Source organism: Odocoileus virginianus, unplaced genomic scaffold, assembly GCF_023699985.2.
Source record: "Odocoileus virginianus isolate 20LAN1187 ecotype Illinois unplaced genomic scaffold, Ovbor_1.2 Unplaced_Scaffold_24, whole genome shotgun sequence".
Lineage (NCBI taxonomy): Eukaryota > Metazoa > Chordata > Mammalia > Artiodactyla > Cervidae > Odocoileus > Odocoileus virginianus.
The window spans coordinates 322,789-340,628 of record NW_027224286.1 but is presented as its reverse complement, the minus strand read 5'-3'; the positions used below and the strand labels follow the sequence as shown (position 1 = coordinate 340,628).

The window sequence follows — 17,840 nt, the reverse complement described above, 5'->3', positions numbered from 1 at the left end:
CTTACTGATTAAAGTTCTAAATTGATTCTTATTTGGGAAGAGATCGGGGAAGGCCTTCTGCCTGTGTCACAGAAATTAGGGAGTAGTCTATTGAAGCAAGCATCAGAAAGACAGATATCATCTTTAAGGTGAGCGTTCCGGGGGCAGCTTTTCGGAATCCCTGAAAACCTGATCCGCCTTGCCTGTCAGGTTTTCTCCCTCATGACCTTGTCATGGGTGGGATCTCGTGTGCCAGTTCTGGCACATCTGCAGTGATTTTGGAGCCCCCCAAAATAAAGTCAGCCTCTGTTTCCACTGTTTCCCCATCTATTTCCCATGAAGTCATGAGACCAGATATCATGATCTTAGTTTTCTGAATGTTGACCTTTAAGCCATCTTTTTCATTCTCCTCTTTCACTTTCATCAAGAGGCTTTTTAGTTCCTCTTCACTTTCTGCCATAAGGGTGGTGTCATCTGCACATCTCAGGTTATTGATATTTCTCCCGGCAATCTTATTCCAGCTTGTGCTTCCTCCAGCCCAGTGTTTCTCATGATGTACTCTGCATATAATTTAAATAAGCAGGGTGACAGTATACAGCCTTGACATACTCCTTTTCCTATTTGGAACCAGTCTGTTGTTCCATGTCTAGTTCTAACTGTTGCTTCCTGACCTGCAAATAGGTTTCTCAAGAGGCAGGTCAAGTGGTCTGGTATGCCCATCTCTTTCAGAATTTTCCACAATTTATTGTGATCCACACAGTCAAAGGCTTTGGCATAGTCAATAAAGCAGAAACAGATGTTTTTCTGGAACTCTCTTCCTTTTTCGATGATCCAGCGGATGTTGGTAATTTGATCTCTGGTTCCTCTGCCTTTTCTAAAACCAGCTTGAACATCTGGAAGTTCACGGTTCACATATTGCTGAAGCCTGGCTTGGAGAATTTTGAGCATTACTTTACTAGCGTGTGAGATGAGTACAATTGTGTGGTAGTTTGAGCATTCTTTGGCATTGCCTTTCTTTGGGATTGGAATGAAAACTGATCTTTTCCAGTCCTGTGGCCACTGCTGAGTTTTCCAAATTTGCTGGCATATTGAGTGCAGCACTTTCACAGCATCATCTTTCAGGATTTGAAATAGCTCAGCTGGAATTCTATCACCTCCCACTAGCTTTGTTTGTAGTGATGCTTCCTAAGACCCACTTGACTTTACATTCCAGGATGTCTGGCTCTAGGTGAGTGATCACACCATCGTGATTATCTGGGTGGTGAAGATCTTTTTTTGTACAGTTCTTCTGTGTATTCTTGCCACCTCTTCTTAATATCTTCTGCTTCTGTTAGGTCCATGCCATTTCTGTCCTTTATTGTACCCATCTTTGCATGAAATGTTCCCTTGGTATCTCTCATTTTCTTGAAGAGATCTCTAGTCTTTCCCATTCTGTTATTTTCCTCTATTTCTTTGCATTGATCACTGAGGAAGGCTTTTTTTTTTTTTAATCTCTTCTTGCTATTCTTTGGAACTCTGCATTCAAGTGGGAATGTCTTTCCTCTTCTCCTTTATTTTTCACTTCTCTTCTATTTGTAAGGTCTCCTCAGACAGCCATTTTGCTTTCTTGCATTTTTTTTCCCATGAGGCTTGTGTTAATCCCTGTCTCCTGTACAATGTCACGAACCTCCGTCCATAGTTCATCAGGCACTCTATCAGATCTAGTCCCTTAAATCTATTTCTCACTTCCACTGTATAATCATAAGGGATTTGATTTAGGTCATACCTGAATGGTCTAGTGATTTTCCCTACTTTCTTCAATTTAAGTCTGAATTTGGCAATAAGGAGTTCATGATCTGAGCCACAGTCAGTTCCTGGTCTTGTTTTTGCTGACTGTATAGAGCTTCTCCATCTTTGGCTGCAAAGAATATAATCAATCTGATTTTGGTGTTGACCATCTGGTGATGTCCATGTGTAGAGTCTTCTCTTGTGTTGTTGGAAGAGGGTGTTTGCTATGACCAGTGCGTTCTCTTGGCAAAACTCTATTAGCCTTTGCCCTGCTTCATTCCGTACTCCAAGGCCTAAATTTAAGAGATAAAGAAACTCAAATCTGTTATCCAATGCAGTTCACCATCTGAAGAAAAGGTGTCATCTTAAGAGACAAAGAAGCTAAATTCAAGTTTTGCAACAGACAGAAAAGTGAAATTCAAAGCTAAATAAGTTTTACTTTTTTAAAAAGGCAAACATAAATTTAAATTTATTTTACACTTATTTTAAACCATGTACAAAACTCTCTCCTCATGTTTCACTTTTCACAAACCTTATCACTTTCTGTACCCATTACTTTGTTCTTCCATCCTAAAAAGCCACCTGTAAGTCAGGCTTACTTCCTTTTCCCTTCACAAAATGCAATTCCATTCCTCATACCTTCTTTACTGAAAACACACTTCCTACTTTCCTTAAGCAACCAAGAATTGACTGTTTTTTTGTTTGCTTGTTTGTTTTTGGCAAGTTGGTCCATTTTTAATACTGAGTCAAAAGAAGCTGTTTTTGGCCTCCCAAAATGCCCCTCCCTTTTTATTGAGGTTAACATATTTCAGAATTTTAAGTAAATAGTTGCTGTAGCTGGGTTAAAGTTGCCCCAGGTCCATCCTCCAGAAACTACTGTCATTATCTGCAATGCCATCCAGTCCTCAAGGGGGGATATCAGCCTGAATATGCTCTGTAATTATTGCAGAGCTCCAATTTGCTTTAGCCGTGTCAACAGTTCCCCTCTCTCATGCATATTTACTAGATCAGTGGATCCACCTATGCACTCTTCACCGATGAAGACCCGAGGTACCGTTCTGGCTCCTGTGAGCTGTTGCAAGTAATCTTGAATCTCATTGGTGTTGCCGTTGGCTGTGATATTGACAAATTCCAAACGCCCTTGTTTGAAGGGCAGTTGGCTGGGGAGCTCCTGAGTCCTTCTGCTGTAGGGGCAGGTAGGTTTGATGAACACAACCACCTTCCCAGACTGGATACTGCTGTTCACGAATGCTTGAGCCATGCTGCCTCCCCCGGGAGGACACATTGACTGCCAAGAACTGACTTTTATATTAACATTTTTTAGATTGGTAAACATAGATACCAATGGTATTCAGACTCTTTTGGTGACTATGATAGCTACTCCATTTCTTCTAAGGGATTCTTGCCCACAGTAGTAAATATAATGGTCATCTGAATTAAATTCACCTATTCTGGTCCATTTTAGTTCACTGATTCCTAAAATGTTGATGTTCACTCTTGCCATCTCCTGTTTGACCACTTCCAATTTACCTTGGTTCATGGACCTAACATTCCAGGTTCCTATGCAATACTGTTCTTTACAGCATTGGACTTTACTTCCACCACCAGACACATCCACAACTGGGCGTTGTTTTTGCTTTGGCTCAGCCTCTTCATTCCTTCTGGAGCTATTTCTCTGCTCTCCTCCAGTAGCATACTGGGCACCTACCAACCTGGGGAGTTCATCTTTCACGGTCATATTTTTTTGCCTTTTCACAGTGTTAATGCTGGCAAAGTAATGCTCAAAATTCTCCACGCTAGGCTTCAACAGTACACGAACCAAGAACTTCCAGACATTCAAGCTGGATTTAGAAAAGACAGAGGAACCGGAGATCAAATTGCTAACATCCAAAAAAAAAGCAAGAGAATGTCAGAAAAACATCTACTTCTGCTTCACTGACTACACTAAAGCCTTTGACTGTGTAGATCACAACAAATTGTGGAAAATTCTTAAAGAGATGGGAATACCAGACCACCTTACCTGCTTCCTGAGAAACCTGTATGCAGGTCAAGAAGCAACAGTTAGAACCAAACATGGAACAATGGACTGGTTCCAAATTGGGAAAGGAGTACAAAAGAGTACGTCAAGACTATATATTTTCACTCTGCTTATTTAACTTAGCTTCAGAGTTAGTTCAATTCAGTTCAGTTGCTCAGTTGTGTCCGACTCTTTGCAACCCCATGAATCTTCAGAGTACATCATGCAAAATGCTGGGTTGGATGAAGCACAAGCTGGAATCAAGATTGCTGGGAGAAATATCAATAAGCTCAGATATGCAGATGACACCACCCTTATGGCAGAAAGTGAAGAGGAACTGAAATGGAAGAGGAGAGCAAAAAAGCTGGCTTAAAATTCAACCATTCAAAAAACTAAGATCATGGCATCCAGTCCCATCACTTCATGGCAAATAGATGGGGAAACAATGGAAACAGTGAGAGACTTTATTTTCTTAGGCTCCAAAATCACTGCAGATGGTGACTGCAGCCATGAAATTAAAAGACACTTGCTCCTTGGAAGAAAAACTATGACCAATCTAGACAGCATATTAAAAAGCAGAGACATTACTTTGCCTACAAAGGTCCATCTAGTCAAAGCTATGGTTTTTCCAGTAGTCACTTATGGATGTGAGAATTGGGCCATAAAGAAGGCTGAACATTGAAGAATGGATGCTTTTGAGTGATGGTGTTGGAGAAGACTGTTGAGAGTCCCTAGGACTGCAGTAAGATCAAATCAGCCAAACGTAAAGCAGATCAACCTGAAATATTCATTGGAAGGACTGAAGCTGAAGCTCCAATATTTTGGCCACATGATGCAAAGAAGTGACTCATTAGAAAAGCCCCTGATGCTGGGAAAGATTGAAGGCAGGAGGAGAAGGGGGCGACAGAGGATGAGATGGTTGGATGGCATCACTGACTCATGGACATGAGTTTGAGCAAACTCCGGGAGATGGTGAAGGACAGGGAAACCTGGTGTGCTGCAGTCCATGGGGTCACAAAGAGTCGGACACGACTTGAGCAACTGAACAACAACTCGAGGAAGCAGAAGAGAGAGATAAGGACACTCTTCCCCCTCCCACTTCTCCTTTTATTATAAAACTGTAGCCCACTAATTACTCTGGGCGGCACCCTCTCCCCCTCTGCTTGTAAGCCTCACAAGTGTCCTATTTTTTTTTTTTTTTTTTTCCCAGCACAGGCTGCCATAGAGATATGGTATAGATGTTTAGAGACACAGAAAGGATCTTGTTGCTAGCGCAGGAGACAGGGTAGATGGTATGTGAGAAGTAAAGAAATTTTACTGAGTGCTGCTAACAGGATTTGACAGTCTACATTCTTCTAAATTTGGGGATTTTTCTCCTATATTCTAAGTCTAACCCTGTTAAAAGTCTGTAAATCTAGCAGTTCTACCTGCTATTTATGTATTTTTTAAAAAAGAAACACTTATTTATTATTTATTTGGCTGCAATGACTCTTAGTTGTGGAAAGTGGGATTTAGGCTCCCATCCAGGAATGGAAGCTGGGCCCCCTGCATTGGGAGCATGGAGTCTTAGCTACTGGACCACCAGGGAAGTCCTCAGATGTCTCTAAGCTGGTAAGTTTTGCATTGCAATGCCTGTTTTATGACTAAGTTTTAAAATGAAACTATGAGATCTCTATTGGGACATATGTATTGTTCAGGTTAATTTGTAGGTGAGCTCTATTTAACAGCCTTTTTCAAAAGTCCTTACAAATTAAACATTTCTAAATAAAAGCTAAATGGATTTCAGATTCATATGACCCAAGAAACATTTAGTATTAAACTAACATCTGGCATTAAAGTTTGTTGTTTGCTTGTTATTTAATAGAGACATGTCATTTAGACACATCACTATTAAGCACAACATTTTTATGGTACCCAGGTTTACTCAAAGTCAGTAAGTATATTTGTCGTAAAGTTTGTCAGCAAGAAAATTAACTCATGGGCTTTCCTGGAGGCTCAGCAGTAAAGAATCCTCCTACCAATGCAGGAGATGTGGGTTTGATCCCTGATCTGGGAAGATCCCACATGCTGTGGAGCAACTAAGCCCCTGTGCCACAACTACTGAGCCTGTGCTCTAAAGCCTGGAAGCCACGACTACTGAAGCCCGCGTGCCCTAGAGCCCATGCTCTGCAAAACAGAAGCCACTGCAGTGAGAAACCAGGGCAGCTCAGCAAACAGTAGCCACTCCTTGCTGCAAATAAAGTCCGAGCAGCAACGCAGAGCCAAAGAGCCAAAATTGAATAAATAAATATTTTTTTAAGTGTTTTTTACTTGGGGTATACTTTGTACAATTTTTAGTGATCAAGACACTCACTTTACTGGACAAATTTTACAAGTCTATGTTATCAATTAACCAGACTTATTTATAAACAACTTAACTTGGCTACATTTGGGACCAATGAGGGTAATTTAGGAAGAAAGGAATTATGTTTTAATAGATAATAAATTTTAGTTTGGCTGAGATCAGTATCTACTGTCTAAAACTCATTTTTTAAATAGCACTTTGTTGTCATATTATTGTAAAGCTTAACTGAGTTGTTAGGAAGATATTCTAGGCTTGTGTCTGAAGTTCAGCACTGCGATCTATCTTTGGATGCAGATCAGATGCCCATCATCTATAACCAGGGGATTATATGTTCTAGAAAAAAAAAAAAACACCACATCATTTAAAGGACTGTGTCCATGCTGGATAAATGCCTCTTATCAGGTATTCTAAGCATCCTGCACAAGGATACTGAAGGGAATCAACTTCCAGTGTATACCCTCCTCCCCTGAGCCTTTACTTCCAATTTGCAGCCAGACCAGTTCCTGAAAGCTCACTGTTAACACCACTGGACACATACTCTACACTCTGCCTTTGGGACAGTTTCTCAGCCATTCACACTGGCTGGGAGACTACTCGGAAGGGATAACATCTAAAGCTGTAAGCACAAATCCTGATTAAACTGCACAGTGAAGTGTGACACAGGAATGTAACTTCTGGATAGCTAACTACTGCTCCAGTGGAAGCCGCTGTGTAGATGGGAATGGCAAGAGCTGTCTCAGCCACTGCTCCAGCCAAGGTCACTAGCCCAGAGTCAAGGGCACCCAAGGGTGAGAGACTGCCCACTATATTCAGGAGCTTCTTCTCTGTACCCCGAGTTACTCAAGGGGCCAAATCTCAGCCCAGACAACACCTGCAGCGAGTAAGTTACCGACCGACTGCCCCATGGCTCTGCCTCTGTGAGAAAGCTCCTGATGGAAATCAAGGAAAAATAAAAGCCCATGTGCCTTTCTCCTTGTCCATCTAAGTCAGCAGAAGATAGATTGATACATTTTTCTGAGAATCCTGAACTTTCCAGGACCGAGTTTACCCAGTTAATGAGATCTTTTGATCTCATCCAAAGGGAGATTTGCAGACTTTACTCTCCCACAGGCAGCTAGGGTCCGTGCTGACCCAGTGGCAGCCCGAGGCCAAGAGGGCCACACGGGGGGCAGGGGGCACTGCCGCTGTCCCTGAGGCAGATCCGTGACTACATGATCGTTTAACAGAGGTTATGAAGACACTTAAAATCTGTCAGTTATGAAAAAGTGCAAGTAGTACAACAGGGGTGAGATGAAAATCGGAAAGCATTTCAAGAGAGGTTGATAGAAGCTTTTAAAAAATATAGCAGGGGCTTTTCTGGTGGCTCACTGGGAAAGAATCCACGTACTAATGCAGGGCACATGGGCTCAATCCCTGATCCAGGGAGATCCCATGTGTCATGGAGCAGTTAAGCCTGGGAGCTGAAACTACCGAAGCCCAGGCCCTAGAGCCTGTGCTCTGAAACAAGAGAAGCCACTGCAGTGAGAAGCCCATGCTGAGAAAAGCCCACACAGCAACAAAGACAGAGCATAGACAATATATATGAGTGTGGATGCCTTCTCCCTCGAGGGACAGGCCCTTTTGGCTATGCATTTCATAGCCTACCCTGCCACAGACATCAGGAGTGAGATTCAAACAGCAACTGCTGGTCCTCAGACCCCTATGAGCGATCTGCTCCAAGTGGCTTATTCAGTTTTCATAATAGGGACATGGTTGAAAAGGCTGAACGCTCCCAGAGAAATACACAAAGGGCTGAAATGATGGTTGTAGCTTTGTCCACTCAGAGACCACCGGAGGGGAGGTCAGCCTTTGCAGGCCAAGCTGGCCATGGTGGACCACAAGGCCCACAGGTACCCAGACCAACCCAGGGTGCCCCGTGTGGGCAGAAGGGCACTGGAGGAGAGATGGTGGTGGACTCGCCCGTTTACAGACAGCCAGGGAGGTGGAGGAGGGAATGCCCCAGACACCTGAGATCCCTGGGGCCTCGGCCTTGGATGGTTTCCCAACATTGAGGGGCCCCGAGGTCACAAGGGCCTCTGCCTACAGCACCGTGCATGTAACTAGTGCTGAAGCTCGGGGGGTCACTGAAGCAGGGTCCGAGATGGAATCCCTCAGACACCAGCGCAGTCCTTTCCATCTTAACCCGAAGGGCTGGAAACCTTAACAACCGTAAAAATACATAATGGGAACATCAGCACCGACACAGGGCCCACTTTCCAGGTACCCCCTTCATGCTCCAACAATGGCCAGTTGCTTCCACATCAATATCTGTGCCTGTCACCTCTCTTTTAACTCAAGGGACTTACTAGTTAAGTTAGGCTCCACTCTGTTTCCTGAGGGACAAGGAAGCCACCCTTATGACCAAATGATGTTAACAAAACTAAAAAACAGATTAACACTATAACTGAGATAAAAGACTTAATAGATGCTAAAGTATGCAACACTGAGGTTCTGGGTCTAGCTACAAACAAACAGACTGAGGCCTTACGTGATGCTCTTCCAGATTTGGAACCTGATTTGAGCTACGTAGCCCAGCTGGTAAAGAATCCACCTGCAATGCTGTTACTGAAAGGTATGTGTTGGGGGTTCGGTTGCTTGTAGCTCAAGAGTCAATAAGCAGGCCAGGTTGATGGAAAGGAAAGTTTGCTTTATTTCAGATGCCGGCAACTGGGGATGGGAGGAGGGTGGTGGACATTTGTCCAAAGGCCAACTTCCCCCCCGACAAGCAAGGGGTGAGGGCATTTATAGGCAGAGTCGGGGGTGAGGGGCAACACACAGAAACAGCACAGTCATCTCTAACAGTCATCTTCAAATTGGTCATCAGTGGTCTGACTAGCATCATTCTTGGTTGTTTTAGGTACAGTTAATCTTTAGTTCTGGGGTGCATTTGTTCCCATTTCTTTGCGATCAGTTCTTGGAATTGTGGCAGCTCAAGTCCTGGGTACAGTCTGCTCCTCATGTAGTTACCTTCTCCACCTGGGGTTTTGGTATCTGTAGGACAGCTCCCAGGATATGGCTCAGAACATTACCTACCGCCCTTGAGAAAGAACTAAAGGTCCTTGACTAGGCTTAATGACTACATTATTATTATTTTGTCTCCTTAGACTGTTTTCGTTTCAACATTTCTCAGTTCTCTGATTAAACTTATTCTTTGATTAAAGTGTTGCACAGGCAAAAGGCAGGCAGAAGACATGGTGGCAGGGGCAAGGATCTTAGAGTCCTGCTCCATCTCAATCCCCCCTTTTCGATACTCCTCAATCTTGAGGAGGGACCGGTACAGAACAGGAAAGGCAATAAACTTTCATAGTGTCTGGACAAACATTTGAAAATTACTAGACATATTACAATAAGTATAATAATAAAAACCCACCTTTGTACTATTTTTTTCTTAATGATTAAAGCAGATGCACAATGTATTTTTTTTTTTTACAATGTATGTTTAAGAGGCCACAAAGAGGTTGTTTTGTTTAGCTTAAAGTTTAAATTAAATCATGGATAGGCCAGAATGACTTCCCCATACCTCAAAATGTGAATATTTCTTCCCTCATTTTCACCTTTTAAGTTGTTAACTCTTTCCATAGACAGCAATGATAATCAGTGTATTTTTCTAACACTGCCAGAGTGGTTTATTTGCCTGCTCTGGGTCCATCCACATCCCTTGGTGCTAGACCTCCTTTTTATGTTTATATTTGCCTAGTTATACACCTTGGGGGAAAGGTAATCAGACATCATGAACAGACTCGGAGGTTAATAGGGAAATTCTTTATAGGCTCTACATTTTATCATTCATACCTGACTGTCACACAAACACTGTACATGTGCTGTAAGCAGTACACTTAAAGCCAGCAGTGCTACACATCATGAGCAGTTATACTCTGTGACAACTTTCCTGGACAATTTTTCCATCCTGAACACGGCAGTCAAAAGTATGATTCAGGTCAGTTCAGTTCAGTTGAGTCGCTCAGTCATGTCCAACTCGTTGCGACCCATGAACTGCAGCATGCCAGGCCTCCCTGTCCATCACCAACTCCTGGAGTCCACTCAAACCCATGTCCATTGAGTCAGTGATGCCATCCAATCATCTCATCCTCTGTCGTCCCCTTCTCCTCCTGCCCTCAATCTTCCCAGCATCAGGGTCTTTTCCAATGAGTCAGCTCTTCGCATCAGGTGGCCAAAGTATTGGAGTTTCATCAGAAACAAAAAATTACTTTCCATTAGAAGTCTCTGTTACCAAAATCAGATAAAAATTACAGGAGAACTTTGCTTTCTTAACAGAGAGAAAAACCAATTTTAGTCTTGCATCAGTTTACTGTTAGTAACAAAATTCATTTACCTAATTAAAGTCAGTCTAATCTTAATCCTGACAACACACACATTTTTTTCCCAAAATTCCTTTTCACAAACCTTTTGTCACATTCTAGATCCAAACAAATTTGTCCTTTATTTCTTTGTCCAGAAACAAACAACTGTAAGACAAAATATTATCATCATTTTTCCTCAACAAAAATATCTTCATTCTTTATAACTTCTCTTTGTTGACAACATATATCCTACTTGCTTTACATACTGAAATGATTTGCTTATCATTTTACATATCTCAATTTTTAACCCTTGAAAGTCTTAACAAAACCAAGAAACAAGTGATTGAAATGTTACACCAGCATTTTCTGATACGCAAACTGAAGAACATACATTATAACTTCAAAAAACACGCATTTTTTTTCCTAGCAGAATTTTTCTTCAGTGGTACAACAGGTATCCTTAATAAACCCAAACATCTTTAGAATTCCTCTTGGTTTTACAAGAATACAAAAGTAGGTAATGAGTTTATGGATTATAGCCAAATTATACATTCAATGTTAAAGCCTTTTTTCCTTTACATAGTTAACCCAAGGCTGAAGATCGAGGCAAAGTGGACTGTGTTTGTGTCTCAAGGGCATGATAAATGTCAACCTCAAACTTTTTCTGAGGCATGTTTTTGTTTTCTCAGGGTTTGAAAAAAGTGTTTTATCAAGTAAGCTTTCTCTAACTGCATATGCAAAAAGAAGCTTTTTTTTTTTGTTTTTAATTTCAAGACTTTCAGCTTAACCTTTTCTGGAGTCTGAAGAATACTGTAGCTGTACACTATCCAAAAAAAAAAAAAATCATCTTCCTGTTTTAGTCATAAATTCACAGCTAAAATTTTTCTTAATGAATTGAAGCTGAATTTCCCATTTTACATAAGGCAACAAGAATACCAATCACACAAATGAAATATACACTCACACACCAGATGACAGATCCGTCATAAACCCTCTCTGAGGGTGACCAGTACAGAGTACCAAACAAACACTTTCCCAAAATAAACGGTCCTCAATGGTGCTCAGATGTCAGAACCAATTGGCAAGAATACCCAAAGAGTACTTTGTGCTCACAAACGGTCCTCAACGGCAGACATCAAAACCAACTGGCAAAAATGCCGAAATAGCAATCAGTGCTCACAAATGATCCTCAAATCAGACATATGTCAGAACCAACTGGCAAAATGCCCAAGTAGCACTGGCACTCACAGATGGGAAAGTCGCCTGTGTGCACACCGGTGGATTCACCCGGTTTTGGAGCTCTTCAGCTCGCCCCAAATGTCAGTTTCTATTCCACCAAGAAAAGTGTGAGTTGGCAGCCAGTGCCAAGCAGGAGAGAAACAGGGAGGATCCTCAAAACAAATGGTCTTCTCAGCTGCTTGGAACATTCCTCAAATACCCTACTCAGAGTGAGCTAGCCACGAGCACCAGGCTAATACATCGTCACAGCCACAGCTCTTCCCTGGAAAACCCAGCAGAGCCAGGTGCCATAAAAGCTCAGGAGCAGGCAGTAGCCAGCCAAAGATAGTAGTAGCCAGCCCCATGCTGGGCGCCAAAATCTGTTAGGGAAAGGTATGTGTTGGGGGGTGGGGGGGTGGAGTGGTCCAGCCGCTCGCTTTTCGAAAGCCAATAAGCAGGGCAGGCTGGTGGAAAGGAAAATTTGCTTTATATCAGATGGGGGGAGAGGGAGGGGAGGGGGAGGGTGGCGGACATCTGTCCAAAGGCATATTAAAAAGCAGAGACATTACTCTGCCAACAAAGGTCCATCTAGTCAAAGCTATGGTTTTTCCAGTAGTTATGTACGGATGTGAGAGTTGGACTATAAAGAAAGCTGAGTACTGAAGAATTGATGCTTTTGAACTGTGGAGTTGGAGAAGATTCTTGAGAGTCCCTTGGACAGCAAGGAGATCCAACCAGTCCATCCTAAAGGAGATCAGTCCTGGGTGTTCATTGGAAAGACTGATGCTGATGCTGAAACTCCCAATACTTTGGCCACTGATTTGAAGAACTGACTCACTGGAAAAGACCCTGATGCTGGGAAAGATTGAAGGCAGGAGAAGGGGATGACAGGATGAGATGGTTGGATGGCATCACTGACTCAGTAGACATGAGTTTGAGCAAGCTCTTGGAGTTGGTGATGGACATGGAAGCCTGCCGTGCTGCAGTCCATGGGGTCGCAAATAGTCTGACACGACTGAGCGACTAATTGAAGTGAACTGAACTGACACCTTCTATACAAGCAAAAACATCCTAGGTGCCTTATTAGTCATTGTAATCTTAGTATTACTCACACCTGATCTGCCAGGAGACCTGGACAACTACATCCCAGCAAGTCCCCTTAACATACCACCACATTTAAAGCCAGAATGAAAAACATCTACTTCTACAGTTCTCCATACACAGTTCTACAAACAACTCCTAATAAACTTGGAGAAGTACTAGTCCTAGTTTTGCTCAGCCTTAGGCCCACCATTCATCCAAATGACAACAAAGCACAACATTCCCACCCCTCAGCTGATACCCATTTGAACACGAGTAGCAGACCTATCAACACTAACATGAGTTGCAGGACAAGCCCTAGAGCACCCCTTCAGTATTACCAGACAACTAGTTTCCATTTTTATATTTGTTTTCAATTCTAGTCCTAAAACCAATAACTAGAATCACTGAACATAATCTCCTAAAATGAAGAGTCTTCACAGTATATTTATTACCCTAGTCTTGCAAACCAGAAAAGAAGACTAATACCCCTCCCAATGACTCAAGAATGAACTTCTGTGGCTAAAGAGGAGGAGCTTATGATGGAGGCCACATCGACTCAGAATGAGGAAGCAGGTGGTCTGCTGCCCTCTCCCCACTTTTCCCTGATTATCAACTGTAGCCCACTACATTTGGGCTGCACTGTCCCACCCACCTGCCTGTAAGCCTCACAAGCATCCTATTGTAGTAAGTCACCTCCTGAATTCTTTCTGAGATGTAAGGAACCAGAGCTCTTTGGAGACCCGCAAATCGCATTTCTGCAATTTCTAAATGCCTCCATCCACAGGAAATGTCAGGTATCTGCTAGTGTTTCTGGACACTTTTCAGGATGGCTGGAGGCACATCTGACTTGGAAAGAAAAGCCTCTGAATTGATCAAATCCCTCCTTAAGGAGCTCATTCCCTGATGCTGCTTACCTAATGCCCTTCAGTGATCATGGGTGTGCTTCCAACAAGCCTCTAAAGAGCTACAAATCAATAAGCTTACACTCTTGCATGAGATCACAATCAACAGGAAACACCAACACAGCAATCATACAGTAAAAAAGGAGCAGTGCTGGAATATGTCAAGAGACTAATTTAACTCAGGATAAGGCGTTGTCAGTGGCTCTGCTATGGATCAGATTGGCTCTGAGAAGGAGGCTTAAATTAACCTCTTGGATATAGTGTATGGTGGCCCATTCCAGGTGTCTGCTGGGTGGGAGACAGATAAAGGCTCTCAAAGACCCAGCAGCTGGCAATGGTGTTAAGAGACTGGGCATGGCACTAAGCTCTGTTCATGAGCTTGCCTCCAGGTCTGCCCACCCAGCTGACGTAGCCTGACATCCTCTCCAGCCTGGACACTGAGTTCTCCTCAAAACCTGGAGACAACAGGGGCCTGAGCACCAGCTGAGTGCAGGCGCACAAGCCCATACATGGTCTTACTCAGCTCACACTCAGCCGTCAAGCTGACTGGAGGAAAGCCACGGATACATTGCACTTGGGTTAAGGTGATCCCGTTATCACCAGAAAAATGACCCAAGGCCTAAGAGGCCTGCAGAGCAATGGGTGTGTGAACCCTGAGGAGACTTAAGGTTGCTCTTCAAAAAGATAAGTACTGAGGCTAAAATTTCATTGTATAAGAGATCTCATCAAATTTAAATACTTGTGCATAAAGAAAAAGAACAGCATTACTTACTAAAAATTTTAAAGAATATTCTGGTCCAAAGCTGATCAACTCCATTCCATGATCACCCTCTAATCACCCCAGTTCAGGAGGTAACCAGAAAGATGGTCACCTCTTTCCTCAGGAGGCTGTGGAGTGGACACTTGCAATGGGGAGTTCTAAAAGGGGTGGGGCCTGGCCGTTAGCTGTCCGCCTCCACCAATGGTCAGCGGTCCTTGTGGCTGCAATCTGTGTGACCCTGCCTGGTGTGTACTTGCTCCCTTCGCCAAAGGTGCAGTCACCAAGTCTGCAATAACCAACCACATCCTCCTCCACTCCCCTGCAAAAATTGGAGCTGGAAGAAGATGGGTCTTTGAGCCACTAGTCTGCCATCTTCACTGTCTACTGGCTTTCTGAATAAAGTGCTTATTCCTCGTCCCAAGCAGAACGAACTTGAACTTGGTGTCACTGTTAACAGGGCCTGGTCTGGCAACAACACACTGACTCATCTACAGAAGAAAATCCTCACTGGATCCGGGAATGTGCGTTCCCAGCAGTTTTCATTCCAATCCCAAAGAAAGGCAATGTCAAAGAATGCTAAAACTACCACACCAGTGCACTCATCTCACACGCTAGTAAAGTAAAGCTTAAAATTCTCCAAGCCAGGCTTCAGCAATATGTGAACTGTGAACTTCCAAATGTTCAACGGTTTTAGAAAAGGCAAAGGAACCAGAGATCAAATTGCCAACATTCCCTGGATCATCGAAAAAGCAAGAGAGTTCCAGAAAAACATCTGTTTCTGCTTTATTGACTATGCTAAAGCCTTTGACTGTGTGGGTCACAAGAAACTGTGGTGAATTCTTAAAGAGATGGGCATACCAGACCACTTGACCTGCCTCTTGAGAAACCTGTATGCAGGTCAGGAAGCAACAGTTAGAACTGGACATGGAACAACAGACTGGTTCCAAATAGGAAAAGGAGTATGTCAAGGCTGTATATTGTCACCCTGCTTATTTAACTTATATGCAGAGTACATCATGAGAAACACTGGGCTGGAGGAAGCACAAGCTGGAATCAAGATTGCTGGGAGAAATATCAATAACCTGAGATATGCAGATGACACCACCCTTATGGCAGAAAGTGAAGAGGAGCCAAAAAGCCTCTTGACGAAAGTGAAAGAGGAGAGTGAAAAAGTTGGCTTAAAGGTCAACATTCAGAATACTAAGATCATGGTATCTGGTCCCATGACTTCATGGGAAATAGATGGGGAAACAGTGGAAACAGTGGCTTACTTTATTTTGGGGGGCTCCAAAATCACTGCAGATGGTGACTGCAGCCATGAAATTAAAAGACACTTCCTCCTTGGGAAGAAAGTTATGACCAACCTAGATAGCATATTAAAAAGCAGAGACATTACTTTGCCAAAAAAGGTCCATCTAGTCAAGACTATGGCTTTTCCAGTGGTCATGTATGGATTTGAGAGTTGGACTATAAAGAAAGCTGAGTGCAGAAGAATTGATGCTTTTGAACTGTGGTGTTGGAGAAGACTCTTGAGAGTCCCTTGGACTGCAAGGAGATCTAACCAGTCCATCCTAAAGGAGATCAGTCCTGGGTATTCATTGGAAGGACTGATGTTGAAGCTGAAACTCCAATCCTTTGGCCACCTCATGCGAACAGCTGACTCATTGGAAAAGACTCTGATGCTGGGAAAGATTGAGGGCAGGAGGAGAAGGGGAGACAACAGAGGATGAGATGGTTGGATGGCATCACCAGGTCAATGGACATGAGTTTGGATGGACTCCAGGAGTTGGTGATGGACAGGGAGGCCTGGCGTGCTGTGGTTCATGGGGTCACAGAGTCGGACACGCCTGAGTGACTGAACTGAACTGAACTGAGCACCATGGGACAAACTGGTCACAAAATGCCTCCCAAACACTGGCTGAAATGAAGGTAGAAATGGAAGCGATTGAAAAACAGACAATGCTGCCCTCCACCCAGTTCTACAAGAATCAAGTCATTAGACACCTCAGTCAGTCACTGACCTACCACTGCCATGACAGGAATTCCCAGGAGTATCACCCTCTGCTCGGGGTGGTCCCAGACAGAACAAGCCTTTAGATCAAGTACTTTCAGAGGAGAAATTTGTATAAGCCTGTATTCCTGTATCTTCCCATATTTAGAAAAGCACAAAAACCATTAAGGAAGGTATCTGTTCATCAAGAAGAGCGGTAAACTTCCACCAAAACGTGTGCCTGATTACAGGGTTCCCTTCACCAGCATCAACTAAACACTGTCCTCCCCCGACTTATCTCTTCAGAACAGTTCTCAAGACCTGTGAGCTTCTGTCTGCTGAGTTATAATCTTCAGGTCAGCTAAAGTAAATTTTCTTTTTTAAACTTTTTTATTATTATTTAAAAAAAATTTTCCTTTATTCCTAGATTGACTACAAATTTGCCACTGACTACACATTTTCTAGCGGGGTGGAATTCGGGAAAGAAACACTGGATGTCACAGGGCTGGCTCAGGTCACCTTACCCTACATGGGGCGAGGGGAATGGGTGATCAGAAGGGGAGGACGGCGGAGCAGAAGGACCCGCTGAGGAGACGTGAGGACAGAGGGGCTGAGATGGAAGGGGGTCTTAGGAGAAGGGTGGGCTCTTGAGAAATCCCAGGACTGTAAACAGCACGGGGCCTCAGCCAAGGGCAAGGCTGGGACTGTGAATCCATCTCCAGGAAGAAGACTTCATGGGAGCCCAGAGGTACTAAAGGGTTTTATGAAGGAAAGTGTCTTCAAAGGCAGTGTCTACCTGGACTGAAGGCAAAAAAGCCAAAAAATGCAAATACACACATGATATCAATAACATTAAGCCATCAGTTACATGAGAAAACACCCTCATATCTCTCCATTTCCTCTCTTACTCCTACCATTAAATTTCCAAATCATTTTAGCATTCTTATACTGTAAATGTTTTTTAAAAAACATAAATACTACATTTTGAATCTAGTAATATAAGACTAAATCTTATTGAACAAATAATATGCAATAACTGCTAATTCATGGTTCCATACCTAACAAGATGGTTTTTTCAAGCTTTTAAAGGATTGTAGTTTTCCATTGGTCTGAGGGACTAAAAAACTGGTGCAACCTCAAATAAAAGTAATAAACTTATTTTCCTCCTTTACACTACTCACAATATTCATATTAACAATACCAAGTATAACAACAAACTCTAACAGTTATAGAAGTATTATATATCTATTCCTATGTAAAATCATTGTCTCAAATGTGTCTATCATCAGCCTGATTTCAACAATATTCATACAGACAAGAAATAATCAGCTCAGATGAACATTGAATCATAATCTTAACGTTAAAATGATCGCTTCGTTACAAAAGAGATTATTCCGCAATGTTTGCACCAGTAGTACTATTTGTCACATAATCTACTGT

General features: G+C 42.8%; 1 pseudogene; it reads right to left on the bottom strand.

Moving 5' to 3' along the window:
• Positions 1-2,686: 2,686 nt before the first annotated feature.
• Positions 2,687-3,007, bottom strand: LOC110122477 (glutaredoxin-1 pseudogene; annotated as a pseudogene).
• Positions 3,008-17,840: the final 14,833 nt, after the last annotated feature.